Consider the following 17,438-nt stretch of genomic DNA (forward strand, 5'->3'; position numbering starts at 1 on the left):
GAGACACATGCACCCACATGTTTATTGCAGCACTATTCACAATAGCCAAGACATGGAAACAACCCAAATGTCCATCAACAGATGATTGGATTCGGAAGATGTGGTATATATACACAATGGAATACTACTCAGCCATAAAAAAAGAATGACATAATGCCATTTGCAGCAACATGGATGGAGCTAGAGAATCTCATACTGAGTGAAATGAGCCAGAAAGACAAAGACAAATACCATATGATATCACTTATAACTGGAATCTAATATCCAGCACAAATGAACTTCTCCTCAGAAAAGAAAATCATGGACTTGGAGAAAAGACTTGTGGCTGCCTGATGGGAGGGGGAGGGAGTGGGAGGGATCGGGAGCTTGGGCTTATCAGGCACAACTTAGAATAGATTTACAAGGAGATCCTGCTGAGTAGCATTGAGAACTATGTCTAGATACTCATGTTGCAACAGAACAAAGGGTGGGGAAAAAAATGTAATGTATACATGTAAGGATAACTTGATCCCCTTGCTGTACAGTGGGAAAATTAAAAAAAAAAAAAAGAAGAAATTGAACTGTAGCTGGACACTTGAGTGCCTAGCTAAGCTGTAATACCCAGCATCCCTCATGTCTAGGTGTTACTAAATGACCAAGCGGACCCAAAAGGGATGGGCATGGAAGTGATTTTGTGAAATCTGGGTGTCACTTTTTAAAAATGAAGATTGCTCTTGGGATTACTACCCCTTTTCCTTCCTACTTCCTGGAAAATTTGAAGGTTGGAGTAATAATGTTAAAAAAACCTTACTGAAGATGACAAAACTTCCCTATTGATCTGGGCCGCTGGAATCAATTTGTGAAGCAGAGTCCATTTACCCACCCAGGATCTTTTTATGGGAAAAATTTGTTATGTGAGAAAGGAAGAAATTTCTATCTTGTGTTAGACACCATATTTTTGGATCTCTTTGTTATAGCAGCTTAGCCTTTATCCTATACCTCCCTTTTCTCTGCCTGAGGCTCTTGGCTGTGACACCCCACCAACATCGCCCCTGCAAAACTGCCCCTGTTTCCTCTAATCTCCCTAATGATTCTTTAAGCTTAATTACTTTGGCTTAAGGCTAGCAAACAGTGAAGATAATACTTGAAACGTTTTGTGACTTCATTATGATATAAAGTAAATACGTGTGCACTGGAGCTTAAATAAAAGACTCAATATTTTCCTGGGGAGGAAAACATGGAAAATCACTTCAGTTAGCTTTTGATACTGTGCTTTCTTGATATCTATGTTGATGAGTAGAATGAGTATGCTCATACATTGTTATTCCTTACTACTATATTGGGCTTTCTCTGAGAAGATATGTAATTAAACTAGTTTTTGTGAGTTATCTTAAAAGAGAAGCCAATTCAGTGTACAAGAGTTCTCCTTTCTCTACTGCCTCACCAGCATTCGTTATCCCTTGTTTTGTTTTGCTTGTTTTTTTGATAATAGCTATTTTAACAAGTGTGAGGTGATATCTCATTGTGGTTTTGATTTGCATTTCCCTGATGATTTGTGATGCTGAGCATCTTTTCATATACATGTTGGCTACTTGCTTCCTTTCTTTGGAACAGTGTCTATTTAAGTCCTTTACCTTTTTAAAATTTGGTTATTTGCTTTTTTGTTTATTTGGTTTTTGCTGTTGAGTGGTATGAGTTCCTTGTGTATTTTAGATATTAACCCCTTCTTGAATAGGGGGCTTGCAAATATTTTCTCCCATTCCATAAGTTGCCATGTACGCTGTTGGTGAAAAATGTAAACTGGTACAGCCACTATGGAAAAGAGTATGGGGGTTTCTCAAGAAATTATAAAGAGAACTGCCGTATGATCCTGCAATCCCACCTCTGGGTATATATCCAAAGGAAATGAAACCATTATTTCAAAGAGCCATCTGGACTCCCATGTCATTTGTAGCATTGTTTACAATAGCCAAGGTATAGAAACAGCCTAAGTATTCATTGATGAAAAAAAAATGAATCAAGAAAATGTGACTTAGAGTTCCTGTCCTGGTGCAGTGGAAATGAATCTGACTAGGAACCATGCGGTTGCGGGTTTGATCCCTGGCCTCACTCAGTGGGTTAAGGATCTGGGGTTGCCGTAAGCTGTGGTGTAGGTTGCAGATGCAGCTCGGATCCTGCATTGCTGTGGCTGTGGCGTAGGCCAGTGGCTATAGCTCTGATTTGACCCCTAGCCCGGGTACCCCCATATGCCATGGATGTAGCCCTAAAAAAAAAGCAACGATAAATACATAAATTAATTAATTAAAGAAAGAAAATGTGACTAATACGCACAAGGAATATTACTCAACCTTTAAAAAGAAGTAAATCCTGCCATTTCCAACAACATGAATGAACCTGTAGGGCATAGTGCTAAATGAAACAAGCCAGACAGAAAAAGATAAATAGTGCATGGTATTACTAATATGTAGAATCTAAAAATTTTTTTACAATGTCAAACAATGAAATAGAGAGTAGAAAACTGGTTGTCAGGAACTAGAGGGGAGGGGAAATAGGAAGATACTGGCAAAATGGTACAAAATTTCAGCTATAAAATGAATATGGTCTAAAGAGCTAATGTATAACATGATGACAACAATTGATAACAATGTTTTGCTTAATTGTTATTTGCTAAGGGAACAGAACTTAAATGTTCTCAACACAAGAGGAAGGTAAATATGTGAGGTGATGGATATGCTAATTAACTGGTCAGGGGAATCCTTTCACAGTGCATACATATATCAAATCATCATGATGTACCCATTAAACATTTTACAATTTTATGTGTCAATTATACCTCAATAAAGTTGGGAAAAAAGAAAAGTCAATCAGTAGGCACTCTGAATTGCTCCTCTAATTATGAATATGAAAAGGATTTTTGGTCTCAAATGAAATATTCAAGTGCCTTAAAATAGTTTACCATTCCAATCCTACTCTCTGAGACCAATCTGTAAATTACATTACACCAACCTGTAATGGATAAAACATGTCTAAGGTCATGCTTGTTTGGATAAATGGAAAAAGACTTTTTGAAATGAGGAATGCAGTTTCAATTTAATCTATTGAGACACTAAATCAATTGATTGCCCAAGTTGAAAGTGCACTTAGGCCAAACTTATAAATTCAAATCTAGTATTTCTAAGCCTTGCTCTGTCTGTATCTTCTCTCTAGTTCTTGAAAACCATCTTTGTTTTGCTCCCTAGTTTCTAGTTTGGTGGAGCCTATGTGTTTTGTTTAGGTGTCCAATAGCACAGAGGATAGAATCAATAATTCTCTCACTCTCTCACAGACATACACACTCACACACACACACAAACACACATATACTTCTTAAAAGGGCATGAACTGGTCACTAAGGCATTGGAAACCTTTTCACCTTTCATATTCTTCCCCAAACTGGTTATTAAAAGGTATAATTTCTATGATCTGCTAAAAGATTACCTTATTTAAAACTGGACCAGGCTGTTATCAGTAGATTAGATAAAGTACAAGACCAGCTCCATAGAATTGGTCCTCTAGGGTAGCTACCTTCAAATAAGGCTTATCTGGACTTCAAAGAGCTAAACATTAGGCTTGCTTTAATCCAAGATCATTAAGAAAAGCAAGGATAAAATACTCATTTATCCCTTTATTCATTAAAAATCTTTATTTAGGGCTTATTCAGTGACAGAGATTGAGCTAGTACTGGGAAGACAGCAGTGAAAAGAACAGACATGTTTCCTGCCCTCATAGAACTTATCTACTGCTGAAAATAATATTGAACAAATAATGAATTGAGTGTCTTCCTTTCTTTAGCTAACCTCTTTAAAAGTGAAAAAATCTCTGAAAGAGCTGACTCCTCATTGGTTGTAAATTATTCACTCCTTAATTTAAATTATTTGAATCAATTGTGTTTTCTCATGAGAGTAGGGATCAGGAGAGAATGAACACGTACAGTGTTTTGGGGTCAAGGAGATTGAAAATGAGGACAATTTAATATATGCTAAACTTCCTACTGGGAATTGTGGTCACCAGCTAAAATGCCAATGGTGAAGAAATAGATAAAATAAGTGAAGGAAGCTGGCTGTATATAAGCCAAGATGGTGCATGTGCTCAATATGTCTAGATCTTCCAACTTGAAGAGAAGTCAAAAGTCCAGATTGTTGTGTAAAATTTCCCAGTCTTAAAATGCTGGTAGTTAATTCGGAATATGTTTAGCAATTTTTAAAATTTTGTGCTAAACAAAATATATATGTAGCCAGGTTGTGAGCTGGGGTCACCAGTTTGCAATTTCTGTTCTATATCATAGTTAAGAGATTTGTGAAATGAAAGAGGTAAGGAATGGGAATGAAAGAATGATTTTGAAGATAGCAAGGAAAGAAAAGTGATGAGTTGCTAATGGTCTACAAAGCTTCCAAGGTTACATAGGAGAATAGTAACTGAACAGTTTTCTTGAGCAAAGATCTCTCAGGTAATGCAGCTTTGCTAAAGAGGTGCTAAAGGAAATGTTCTCTTCCATAGTCATTACTATTGTTATTTGTGTGTTTATAATTTCATTGCTTCTTATAATAGTGTTATTGTGTGTAGCTTTATCAGTTAAATAGGAGCATCATAAGCCTTATGGCTGTAGTGAACTACAATGTGAGTAAAAAGATTTCTTTTTTTTTCTTTTTTTATTGCTTAAATGAATTTATCACATCTGTAGTTCTATAATGATCATAACAATCCAATTTCACAGGATTTCCATCCCACAACCCAAGCACATCCCCCACCCCTCAAACTGTCTCCTCCGGAGACCATAAGTTTTTCAATGTCTGTGAGTCAGCATCTGTTCTGCAAAGAGGTTCAGTCTGTCCTTTTTTCAGATTCCACATGTCAGTGAAAGCATTTGATGTTGGTGTCTCATTGTATGGCTGACTTCACTTAGCATGATTGTTTCTAGGTCCCTCCATGTTGCTAAAAATGCTGGTATTTCGTTCCTTTTAATGGCTAAGTCATATTCCATTGTGTATATGGACCACATCTTCTTGATCCACTCCTCTGTCAATGGACATTTAGGTTGTTTCCATGTCTTGGCTATTGAAAAGAGTGCTGCAATGAACATTGGAGTACATGTGTCTTTGCAAGTCGTGGTTTTCTCTGGATAGATGCCCAGGAGTGGGATGGCTGGATCCAATGGTAGTTCTATGTTTAGTTTTCTGAGGAATCTCCACACTGTTTTCCACAGTGGTTGCCCCACTGTACAATCCCACCAACAGTGTACTAGGGTTCCTTTTTCTCCACCCCCTTTCCAGCACTTATTGTTTGTAGACTTTTGGATGATGGCCATTCTGGCTGGTGTAAGGTGGTACCTCATTGTGGTTTTGATTTGCATTTCTGTAATAATGAGTGATGTTGAACATCTTTTCCTGTGTTTTTTTGGCCATCTGTATGTCTTCTTTGGAGAACTGTCTGTTTAGATCTTCTGCCCATTTTTTGATGGGGTTGTTTGTTTTTTTGGTATGGAGCTGCAGAAGTTGTTTGTAAATTTTGGAGATCAATCCCTTGTCAGTTGATTCACTTGCAAAGATTTTTCTCCCATTCTGTGGGTTGTCTTTTTGTGTTGTTTAGGGTTTCCTTTGCTGGGCAGAAACTTTGAAGTTTGATTAGGTCCCATTTGTTTATTTTTGTTTTTATTGTCAATACTCTGAGAGGTGGATCTGAGAAGATGTTGCTGTGGTTTATGTCAGAGAGTGTTTGACCTATGTTTTCCTCTAAGAATTTTATAGTGTCTGGTCTTATATCTAGGTCTTTCATCCATTTGGAGTTTATTTATTTTTGTGTATGGTGTTATGGAGTGTTTTAATTTCATTCTTTTCCATGTGGCTGTCCAGTTTTCCCAGCACCACTTATTGAACAAGCTATCCTTTCTCCGTTGTATATTCTTGCCTCCTTTGTCATAGATGAGTTGACTGTAGGTGTGTGGGTTGAATTCTGGGCTTTCTATCCTGTTCCACAGATCTCTATTTTTGTCTTTGTGCCAGTACCGTATGGTTTTGATGACTGTTGCTTTGTAGTATAGTCTGAAGTCAGGGAGCCTGATTCCTCCAGCTCCATTTTTCTTTTTCAGGATGTCTTTGGCTATTCTGGGTCTTTTGTGCTTCCAAACATACTTTAAAATATTTTGTTTGAGTTCTGTGAAAAATGTCCTTGGTAATTTGATAGGGATTGCATTGAATCTGTAGATTGCCTTGGGCAATATAGTCATTTTGATAATATTAACTCTTCCAATCCACGAGCATGGTATATCTTTCCATCTTTTTGTGTCTTTGATTTCTTTCATCAGTGTCTTGTAGTTTTCAGAGTACACGTCTTTTGTCTCTTTAGGTAGGTTTACTCCTAGGTATTTTATTCTTTTGGAAGTGATGGTAAACGGGATTGCTTCCCTAAAAGATTTCAATTGTTTAAGCCACTCAGGTTGTTGTATTTTGTTATGCTAGCAATAGCAAACTAATACAATAACAAAAAATCATTTATTAGAGTGATCCGATCTTACATCCACCTAAATCACTAATGAAGGTAGATAAGTCAGAAAATGTGGGAAAACTTGAGAAATAGAGTACAGGTGGCTGCCAAGGTTTTACCACGAAAGAAGATTTAAATGAAGATGTGGAAATTGCCATCTACACAAATACCCTTCCCATAAGTGGAAACTGCTACTTCTATAAGACCAGAGCCATGCACTTGTTGATGGGCTTGATTTTGCTGTTGATTGGTAAGGCTGTGAGTCAGAAAGATAAACAAGGAGTGGAACAGAAGAGCCGAGACAAAGTAGGATCCTCTAAGCTTCTCTATATCTGTCTATCACTCTATCTAACTTAGCCAAACTTCCTAGCATGTTGGCTTCTGTTTTCCAAATATCCCTCAGACAACTCAAATACAGAACCATATAGGGAAGAGGATTCTTGAAAACATAGCTCTCAAATTTCATTTGGGAGAATTGGAGCCAAGTGCTAACACCATTGCATGCCCAGAACGTATCATCGGCAATGCATTATTTAGTTTCATTTTTGAACTTATAAGCAGTAGCATAATTCATGCACTGGCCTATGACTTGGTCTTTTCACTGAACACTAGGAATCTGAAGTCATCCATGTTTATGAGTGCTGCCAGAGTTACTTTCATTTTATTCATATTTAGTGTGTCATATTCATCCATTCTCCTGCTGAGGTATACTTGGGTTGTTTCTCATCTCCACCTATTGTGAAGAGTAGTAAACAAACAATCCCGTACTTACCTCCTGGCATTCATATTCAATAATTTTTTATGATACAGACATAGATGTGGGATTCATAGGTATGTGCATTTTTGGTTTAGAAGATAATGCCAAATTAATTTTCTAAAGTAGTTTTCCAATTTTGAATCCCAACGGAAGTATATAACATTTCGCATTACTTCATATCTTAAAAAACACTCGGAACACTCAAGCTTTTAAATTTTATTTTTTAGGGCCATACCAATGGCATATGGAAGTTCCCAGGCTAGGGGTTGAATCCGAGCTGCCACTGCCAGCTAAGGCCACAGCCACAGTAATGCCAGACCAAGCCACATCTGTGACCTAGGCCACAGCTTGCAGCAATGCCAGATCCTTAGCCCACTGAGTGAGTGAGGCCAGGTATTGAACCCACATCCTCATAAATACTAGTTGGGTTCATAACCCGCTGGAGCCACGATGGTAACTCCCTAATATTTGAAAACTGGAAGGCATAAAACTGCATTTTATGTGGCTTTAATTTTCAGTTCCTTGATTACTAATGAAAATTACCACCTAATCATATGATTTTTAAGCTTTGTTTTATGTGAAATTCAATTCATATAGTTTGTCCATTTTTCTATTGAGCCACTCATATTTTTCTCTATATTAAATCCTAGGAATTAATTGTTATGCCTATCAATCCCTTTGTAGTTATAGGTGTTGCAAATATCTTCCTTAAATGTTTGACTTGTCTTTAAACATTTTGTGTTTTTGATGAACAGGTACCTTAAACTTAATGCAATCAAATGTATCAGTCCTTTTCTTTATTGAATTTGTATTTTATATATTTGTAAAGAAATCCATTTTTATCTGAGATCATAAAGATAGTCTTCTGTACATTCTCTTAAGAAAGAAGAAGCCTCTTTCAATTTAGGCCAAACATCTGTTACTCAAAACATTGCCATATTAGGTTTTTTTTTATGGCAGCATCCCATGTCCATGTTATAAATATCTTTCAGTTAGTATGGCTGTATGAAAAATTAGCCCAACATTTATAATGTAAAACAATCATTATTATGACTCATAGAATTCAGATAAGGGAAAAGTGGGGATGTTTTTTTTTTTTTTTTTTTTTTTTTTGTCTTTTTAATGCCACACCTGCGGCATTTGGAGGTTCCTAGGCTAGGGGTCCGATTGGAGCTGTAGCCACCAGCCTACACCAGAGCCACAACGACGCAGAATCCGAGCCGTGTCTGAGACCTACACCACAGCTCACGCCAATGCCAAATCCTTAACCCACTGAGCAAGACCAGGAATCAAACCTGCATCCTCATGGATGCTAGTCAAGTTTGTTAACCACTGAGCCACGATGGGAACTCTGGGATGTCTTTTTTCCATGATATTTGAGGCCACAGCTTGAAGACAAGATCACTGGATTTAGAATTTTTTATGCTCTGCTCCAAATAAAGTTGGCTATTCCTACTGCTGTGCAAATATATTTCTGCATCATGGAGGTGAAGGAGTGGTTGTGATAGGAACAGCTCCAGATTAAAACACCATAAACTTCTGCTGTTCTCATCAAGTTTCAGTAATTTTTTTTTCTTTTCACAGCCGTATGTACAGCATATGGAAGTTCCTAGGCTAGGGTTTGAATCAGAGCTGCAGCTGCTTGCCTACACCACAGCTACAGCAACACCGGATCCAAGCACCGTCTGTGACCTACATCACAGCTCACAGTGACACAAGATCCTTAACCTACTGAGTGAGGCCAGGGATGGAACTCACAACCTCATGGATACTAGTTGGGTTTTTAACCGGCCGAGTCACAACAGGAACTCCTCAATAAATTTTAATGAGTAAACACTTTTCAAATTGTTTAATGCCTTTGAGCAATTTCCAGAGTCTTTAAATATTTTTAAAAAACAATTTTGGAGTTCTCATCATGGCTCAGTGGTAACAAACCCAACTAGGATCCATAAGGATGTGGATTCGATCCCTGGCTTTGCTCAGTGGGTTAAGGATCCGACGTTGCCATGAGCTGTGGTGTAGGTTGCAGATGCTGCTCGGATCTTGCATTCCTGTGGCGTTCTGTAGGCTGACAGCTACAGCTCTGATTTGACCCCTAGCCAGGGAACTTCCATATGCTGCATGCAAGGCCCTAAAAAGACAAAAAAAAAAAAAAAAAAGTTTTGTCCAGGAGTTCCCTTGTAGCTCAGCAGGTTACTGCTGTCACTGCTGTGGCTCTGGTTACAGATGTGTTGTGGGTTCTGTCCTGGCCTGGGAACTTCCACATGCTGCTGGTGTGGTAAAATAATAATAATAATAATAATTTTGTCCATTTTCCTCATCGCTTTTTCAGGATAGGATTTGCCAATTTCCTCATTCAACCATTCTGGAAGTCCCTTCTCTATACTTTCTTGACCTTCATTTTTAAAAGATATTTTTGCTTAGTAAAGAATTTGTGCTCCACTGTGTTCTAGCTTGTATTATTTTCAATAAGAAATCTACTGTATTCTTATCTTTGTTCAGGAATAGATAATAAGATTTGTCTTTCCTCCAAATGCTTTGAAGATTTTCTATTTGTTGATGATTTTAGGTAATTTGATTATAGCATAGCTTAGAGTCATTTTCTTCATTTTTCTTGGGCTTAGACTTCATTGAGCTTTTTGAAACTGGAGGTGAATTATTTTTATCAAATTTTGAAAAATTTAGCCCCCGCTTCCTCAAATATTTTTATATTCTCTCACTTTTTCCTCTCTGGGGATTCCAATTCCATACATATTAGGCAGCTCAATTTTCTTTTATACAGTGTACCTATGCCCTATTCATTTTTCCTCTCTGTGCTTCATTTCAGACAGTTTCTACTGTAACATTCACATTCACTAATCATTTATTCTGCAGTGTCTGCTCTGCTGTTAATAGCATTCAGTATTTTTTATCTTAGATATTGGGATTTTTATCTCTAGGAATTCTATTAGAATCTATTGATATTTCTCATGTCTTTGTATAATACAGTATATTCAATTTTTTTCTCTAGATTCTTGAAAACATGGGATGCTGTAATAATAACTATTTTAATGTCTTTGTCGACTAAATCTGTAATCTCTCAGTTCAGAGTCACTTATGATTGATCATGTTTCTTATGTTACTATGTTCCTTATTCTTTGCATGCCTCTTAATTTTGATTAGATAACAGACATTGTGAATTTTGTCTTATTTGGTGCTGAATATGTTCACATTATTAAAATATTCTTGAGATTTATTCTGAGACATGTTAAGTTACATGGAAAAATTGTGATCCTTTTGGATATTACTTTTATCTTTGTCGGGGGATCCTAAAACTGTGTTTAATCTAACATTAGTTTTTCCTGCTACTGACGTATCTTCTGAAAATGCTACCCAGTGCCCTGAATTATGAGATTTTTCACCTTACAGGTGGGAGTAGGCTTTATACTCAGCCTTATGTAAACTCCAGGGATTATTTTCTGTAATTCTTCTATGCGATTCATTCCCCAGCCTCAGGTAGATACCTCACTCCTGTGCACTGATCAGTACTCAGCTAAGTACTCCAGGATATTTCTTGGCTGATCTTGAGTTCTCTCTGTGAAGTTCTTTCCTTGCCACTACATTTCACTTTGAACTCTAGTGGCCTTGCCCCCATCCATCCCCTCTCACCCCCGCTCCCAACTTCCAGCTCTATCTCCTCAACTCAGGGAGACTGTGATGCTCCACCTGAGTCCTGCCCCACCCCCCATCCTATGCTGGAGCTTAGGGATTTACTCCAGGCAGTACTTAACCAGTATTAGAGAACAAATTATTTGTTCCCTGATGCTTGAGGATCACTGCTCACCATCACCCAATGTCCAGTTTTTGGAAAACTGATTTTAATTTTCATGTACTTTGGGTGGTTTATTTGTTGTTTCAGGTGGCAAATTAATGATAAAAAGTAACGCATATTTACCCATATATTCTTCATATTTATGGTTCTGTATTATTTTATGATGTTTTACATTTTGATCTGATGTAACTTTTCCTTCAATCTGAAGAACTTTCCTTAACTATTTTTTGTAATCCATGAACACTTACACTGAGTTATCTCGGCTTTTGTTTGAGTGGAGCTTTTGTTTGTTTTTGTTTTGTCTCTCTTTTTTTTTTTTTTTTTTTTTTTTTTGCTATTTCTTGGGCCGCTCCTGGGGCATATGGAGGTTCCCAGGCTAGGGGTCGAATCGGAGCTGTAGCCACCGGCTTACGCCAGAGCCACAGCAATGCGGGATCCGAGCCGCGTCTGCAACCTACACCACAGCTCACGGCAACGCCGGATCGTTAACCCACTGAGCAAGGGCAGGGACCGAACCCGAAACCTCGTGGTTCCTAGTCGTTAACCACTGCGCCACGACGGGAACTCCTGTTTTGTCTCCTTTTTTAAGAGTATTTTCACTGGTACAGAATTCTAGGCTAATCTGTTTTTTTCTTTCAGTGCTTACACTGAAAGTCTCACTGTGTTCTGGTATGTATCTTTTTTATAATCAAATATCATCAGTCTAAAAAATTTTTCTTTGTGTATTGTGCAGGTTTTCTTTGGTTGATTAAATGATTTTCTCTTTGCTACTGGTTTTCTGTTGTTTGATCATGATATGCTTTGATGTTTTTGTTTTTTTCCCTACTTGATATTTGCTGAAATTCTTGAATCTGTATTTATACTTTTCATCAAACTTGGAAAATTGTAGCCATTACTTTCTTTTTCTTTCTTTCTTTCTTTCTTTCTTTCTTTCTTTCTTTCTTTCTTTCTTTCTTCCTTTCTTCCTTTCTTTCTTCCTTTCTTTCCTTTCTTTCCTTTCTTTCCTTTCCTTCCTTCCTTCATTTTTCTCTCCTTTACTTCTGATATTCCAGTTATACATATGTTAGCCAGATTGCCTGATGCTCTGCTAACTTTGTTCATTATTTTCTCTCGCTGTAGCTAAGCTTAGATAGCTTCTATTTCTGGGTATTAAAGAGTTTATCCTTTATTCTTCAGTATTTAACTTGCTGCTTTTCTCAACCAGTGAATTTTTCATTCTAAATAGTATACTGTTCAGCTCTAGAAAATCCATCTGTAGCACTGACTTCTCTCATTATTTTCATGTGTTTCTTTAATTCCTTGAGTGTATTTATAACATGCATTTAAAATGTTTGCCTATAAATTCTATCGTCTCTCTAACTTCTAGGTCTTTTCCTACTGACTTATTTCCATTCAAGTGGTAGGTCACATTTTCCTGTTTCCTCCACATGTCTATTAGTCTGGATTGGATGCTTGAACAGTGTGAAGTTTGAATTGCCAAATACTAAAATTCATTATCTTGCTTTAGCCAGTGTTAGACTGTGTTCTGACTGGCATTAAATGTAATTTTGGATTAGCTTGACTCTTTTGAAGTCTGTTTTAGGCTTTGTGGCATGGGCATAAGGTGACATTTACTCTAGGGCTAGTTTAGTTGTGTTGCTAAGGTGTGACTCTTGTGGGATTCTACTGCATCATTCAGGTGCATGACAACCCTTCATCCTGGCTGCTTAGAATTAGAATTTCTCACAGCCCTGGGAAAGCTCTGGAAATTGTTCATTTTAGAGCTATCTTATTTTCCTTTACCATAGATCACCTTCCTTGATATTCTGCAGTAGACTCCAGGGGTCACCTATGAATCGTCTAGAAACTTTTCTTTGAATAACTTCCTCTTGTTCACAACTTTTAGGTAGCTCAGCCTTTCCAAATGCCAATATCAATCTTCTCAAATCAAGAAGATCCTGTTCTCTGCTTGGTTTTCCCTCATAATTTTGGTCTAGAAACTGTCTCTAGGTAGAAAGCCAAGATGACCACAGAGCTATGTCCTAGTTCTCCCTTCTTTCTAGGATCACAGTCATTCACCTTTTTTTGTCTAATATCTGAACAGTTTTAAAACATTTTGGCCTAGTTTCCCAGTTGTTTAGGAGGAACTATTCTGTGTTATTTCATCATGCTAGAAGCAGAAAATGGGACTTAATTTTTTTGTTTCTCTTATTAATTGTTTCATTTAAAATTATATTTTCTTATATTTTGATGTCAGTATATAGAAATGAAATTGCGTTTGAATACTACATCCAACAACCATACTTTCCTAAAATAATTCTAATGATTTATCTGTGGTTACTTCTTCAGTTTTCTACATCAACCATTTTTATCACAGGTAAAAAATAAATTTTTGTTTCCGTCTTTCCAAAATTTACACTTTATTTTTTTAAATTGTTTTCTACACTGCTAGAACTGCTGGCCCACAATTACTAGAAATACTGATAGTGAGTTATACTATCATGTTCCTTGATCCTAAAGCCAATACTACCTCCATTTCATCATAGTGTCTGATCTATTGTATAGGTTTTTCTTAAATACTATATATTAGATTGAGGAAGTTTGCTTCTATTCCTTCATGTTTCTCAAATGTGAATAACATGCCTTCCTAGATAACCAGGGGTCAGAAATAAGCTAAAGACCAATTGGTCAGCATGTAAAGACAGGGAGGTACAAACTCTTAATTATACTTACAGTTAACCAAGGCAAGAAAGTTTCAAGAATCAATGAATCAAGTAGATGTACCTTAACAATGCTGTTCTGAATTCCTCAATGAGCTTGAGTGTGATACAAATTTAGTTCCCAGCAGAGTTGTTTACCCCTAGCTTAGGTAGGAATTAGTATGAGGATAGGGATGTTCCTGACCCCCAGGAAGCAGTCATTGTTGGTCAAGAGAGCAATGTCTGGAGGTGAGTTGTGGTAGAATCTAAGAAAATCTTTCCATTTTAGATTGCTAGACAGAATGAGTGCAATTATTGACTTTATTTCCCAGCTGGACAAACTAAACTATTGTAGTAATGCTAGAAACAGATTCCATTCATTGTTCTTTCAGAAAATATTTGTCCTGGAGTTCCCGTCATGGCGCAGTGGTTAACGAATCCGACTAGGAACCATGAGGTTGTGGGTTCGATCCCTGGCCTTGCTCAGTGGGTTAAGGATCCGGCGTTGCCATGAGCTGTGGTGTAGGTCACAGACGTGGCTCGGATCCCGCGTTGCTGTGGCTGTGGCGTAGGCTGGCAGCTACAGCTCCGATTAGACCCCTAGCCTGGGAACCTCCATATGCTGCAGGAGCGGCCCAAGAAATAGCAAAAAAGACAAAAAAAAAAAAAAGAAAGAAAATATTTGTCCTGCTACACAATATGCTGGGAACTGAGAAACCATGGGAAAATTAGATTCATATGGTCTCTATGCTCACAGAGCTTGATGTCTAACAGACTCATGGGAGATTCATGTCTCCAGTTTTCTCTTAGAACTGTTCCATCTCCTTTTAGCAACCTTTTCCTCCCAACCAGATGCCCAGTATTTTCATGGTGTACCACCTGCCAGCCCCAATATAGGACTTTCCCTCCTTCTACCCCCTACTCACAAAATGAATATATGGTGTAATTTTTTTGCAAAGGTTCCCCAAAGTCTTCTGTTCATAGATCATTTAATGTCTTAGTAATAATATTCGCTGTGCCCCAGACCAGACTCTTTCAGTGTATTAAAAAGTTAATTGCAAATAAACTAATAAGTGTGGATGTGCTAACAACTCAGTGGCAAATTGAAAAAAAAAATTATAAACATAATTTGGAAGAAAAATATTTTTATTTTATTCTCAAATAATCATAATTACTTACTAATGGGATACACTTGCCTGCACAACTTTTTAAACTTTTAGAATCAGATTGGACATCACCATTTCCTATTCCACAGTGGTTTTTACACAGCATTTGCTTTTTAAATATAGGAATTGCCCAAATTCCAGTTTGGGAATTGTATAATGTTATCAAAAATAACATAGATCAGTCTAGTGTTGAAATTGTGAAATATCTTGAGCTAATAGTTCATGTGGTGTCTGATACATGTCAAATGTCATACTGTTTCCCTTTAAATTTTAAAATATCCCATAGGACTATTGTGAGTTCACTGTGTCTTCATTGTACCTTGGTGCACAGTTTGGGAACCATATCGTGTGTCCTTTTCCCTTTGTTAGATTAGAGTTGTTTGAGTGTTCCTTAATTTGATGAGTAAATCTGATGAACATCAAGTTGGTAAGGAAGGCCAATGGCTTAATATACTACCATTCCTGGGTACAATGCTTGTTTTAAAAGCAGACTTACTCGCTGTATTCAAAGCAAAAACAAACAAACAAACAAACATATATACCTCTAGGCATTGTACTTGAGTGGTAAGGAGAGAATTTTAGATATGAAGAGAACATTTATGGATTCTCTCATTTACACCAGCTGCTGATTTCATTCTTCAAAAGAAGCAATTCTGTCCAGACTCTTATAAGCAACAGAGAGTGTTCGTATTCCCTGTGAGGATATGTTTAATGTTGGGGTCAGACTGCTGTGTTCAAATCATTGCTCTGTCAGTTACTAACTCTGTGATCTTGCAAGTTACTTAATTTTCTTGTACTTTACTTTCTCCATTTTTAATATAAAGAAAAAAATAGCATTTATTGCATAATCCAGGGAACACGATTAAATGAGATAATGCATGCAGAGCATTTAAAACAGTGGTTGTCCTATTTGCAATAGCCAAGACATAAAACAAACTAAATGTCCATCAACGGAGGAGTGGATAAAACTGTGGTACATATATACAATGGGATATTACTCAGCCATAACAAGAATGAAATAATGCCATTTGCAGCAACATGGATGGACCTAGAGGTTATCATACAAAGTGAAGTAAATCAGAAAAACAAATATCATATATCACTGATGTGGAAACCAAAAAAAAAAAGAAGATACAAATTAACTTATTTACAAAACAGAAACAGACTCACAGGCACAGAAAAGAAATTTATGGTTACCAAAGGGGAAAAAGGTTGGGGGAGGGATAAATTAGGAGATTAGGATTAGCAGATACAAACTACTATATAAAAAGTAGATAGAAAATAAGGTCTTACTGTATAGCACAAGGATATTCAATATCCTATAATAAAATATATTCAATATCCTATAATAAAATATAATGGAAAAGAATATGAAAAAGAATGCATATACATATGGACATGTATAACTGAATTACTTTGCTATACACCAGAAACTTACACAACATTATAAACCAACTATTCAATTAAAAAAATTAAAACAGTGCTTGTTTCAGGTTAAATACTCAATAAGTGTCACTATTATAAACAGTAATAGTAGAGATCAGTGGTCTCCAATGAATGAAAGGTATATGAATGAGTAGATTTTTGTCCTCTATCATTTGCCTAGACCCACTCAGAGAATTATAGGACTATGGGGAATCCATAGTCTTTACCTGTAATTTAGTGATCTTAGCAAGTGGTTCTGGTTATGTGGGTTGTCCTGATTTTTCTGGCTGTGTTGACAGTATCAATTCCTTTTGAGTTAAAGCGACAGTACTGTAAGATATAGATACTGGTGGTTGAAAAGCAGCCATATTTTGTTTCATTCAAAGAGAGAGAGGGAAAGGGCTTATTAAGGGCTGACTGGCATGCAGTGGAAAATAGTGGTTGAGGAGAAAGTAAAAATCTACACGTTTCAAATCCTTGAAAGGGTTTAATTCTAATTGCTCTATCTTTACGTCCTTCTTCCAGGTTACATTAAAACAACAAATCCAAGGGAAGAAAAAAAATAAAAGCAACTTTGTAACTTGAAAGTCTTGAGTGATATGGTGTTTCTATTTTATAATACCCAGGAGCACAGAGAATCATAAAATTTCCATCCACTGATACTGGTTTATTAAAATAGCACACCACTCAAGACAACTGATAATCCCCAGCCTCCTGGATATCCCACTGCATTTTTTTGAAAGAAAATGTTAACCATAAGCCAATTCAAAGTCTTTTTCTCTAGAAGCCTCTAGAGAAGGATTCAGATCTTGTTGAAAAAGAGGTGAGACACCAAAAGAAAGATTCACAAGGGAATAACTTAGTAAAGATGTATATATTGAATGAATGTATTCCTTAGGCTGCCAATAGCAGCCATTTTATCCAAGTTATGTGTGCAAGTTTATGGCTATACACAGTAATGACTAAGAAGCAGGATAATAACGGAATAGGATCAAAGCAGGGGCAGGGGAATATAACAAGAGTCAGATATGTGGGACAAAACCAGTGAGTCAGGAAATGGTGGGAAACCCAGGATAAAGGGGGTTAAACTTTCCTCAAAGCCT

This window comes from Sus scrofa, chromosome X (genome assembly GCF_000003025.6).
Source record: "Sus scrofa isolate TJ Tabasco breed Duroc chromosome X, Sscrofa11.1, whole genome shotgun sequence".
Lineage (NCBI taxonomy): Eukaryota > Metazoa > Chordata > Mammalia > Artiodactyla > Suidae > Sus > Sus scrofa.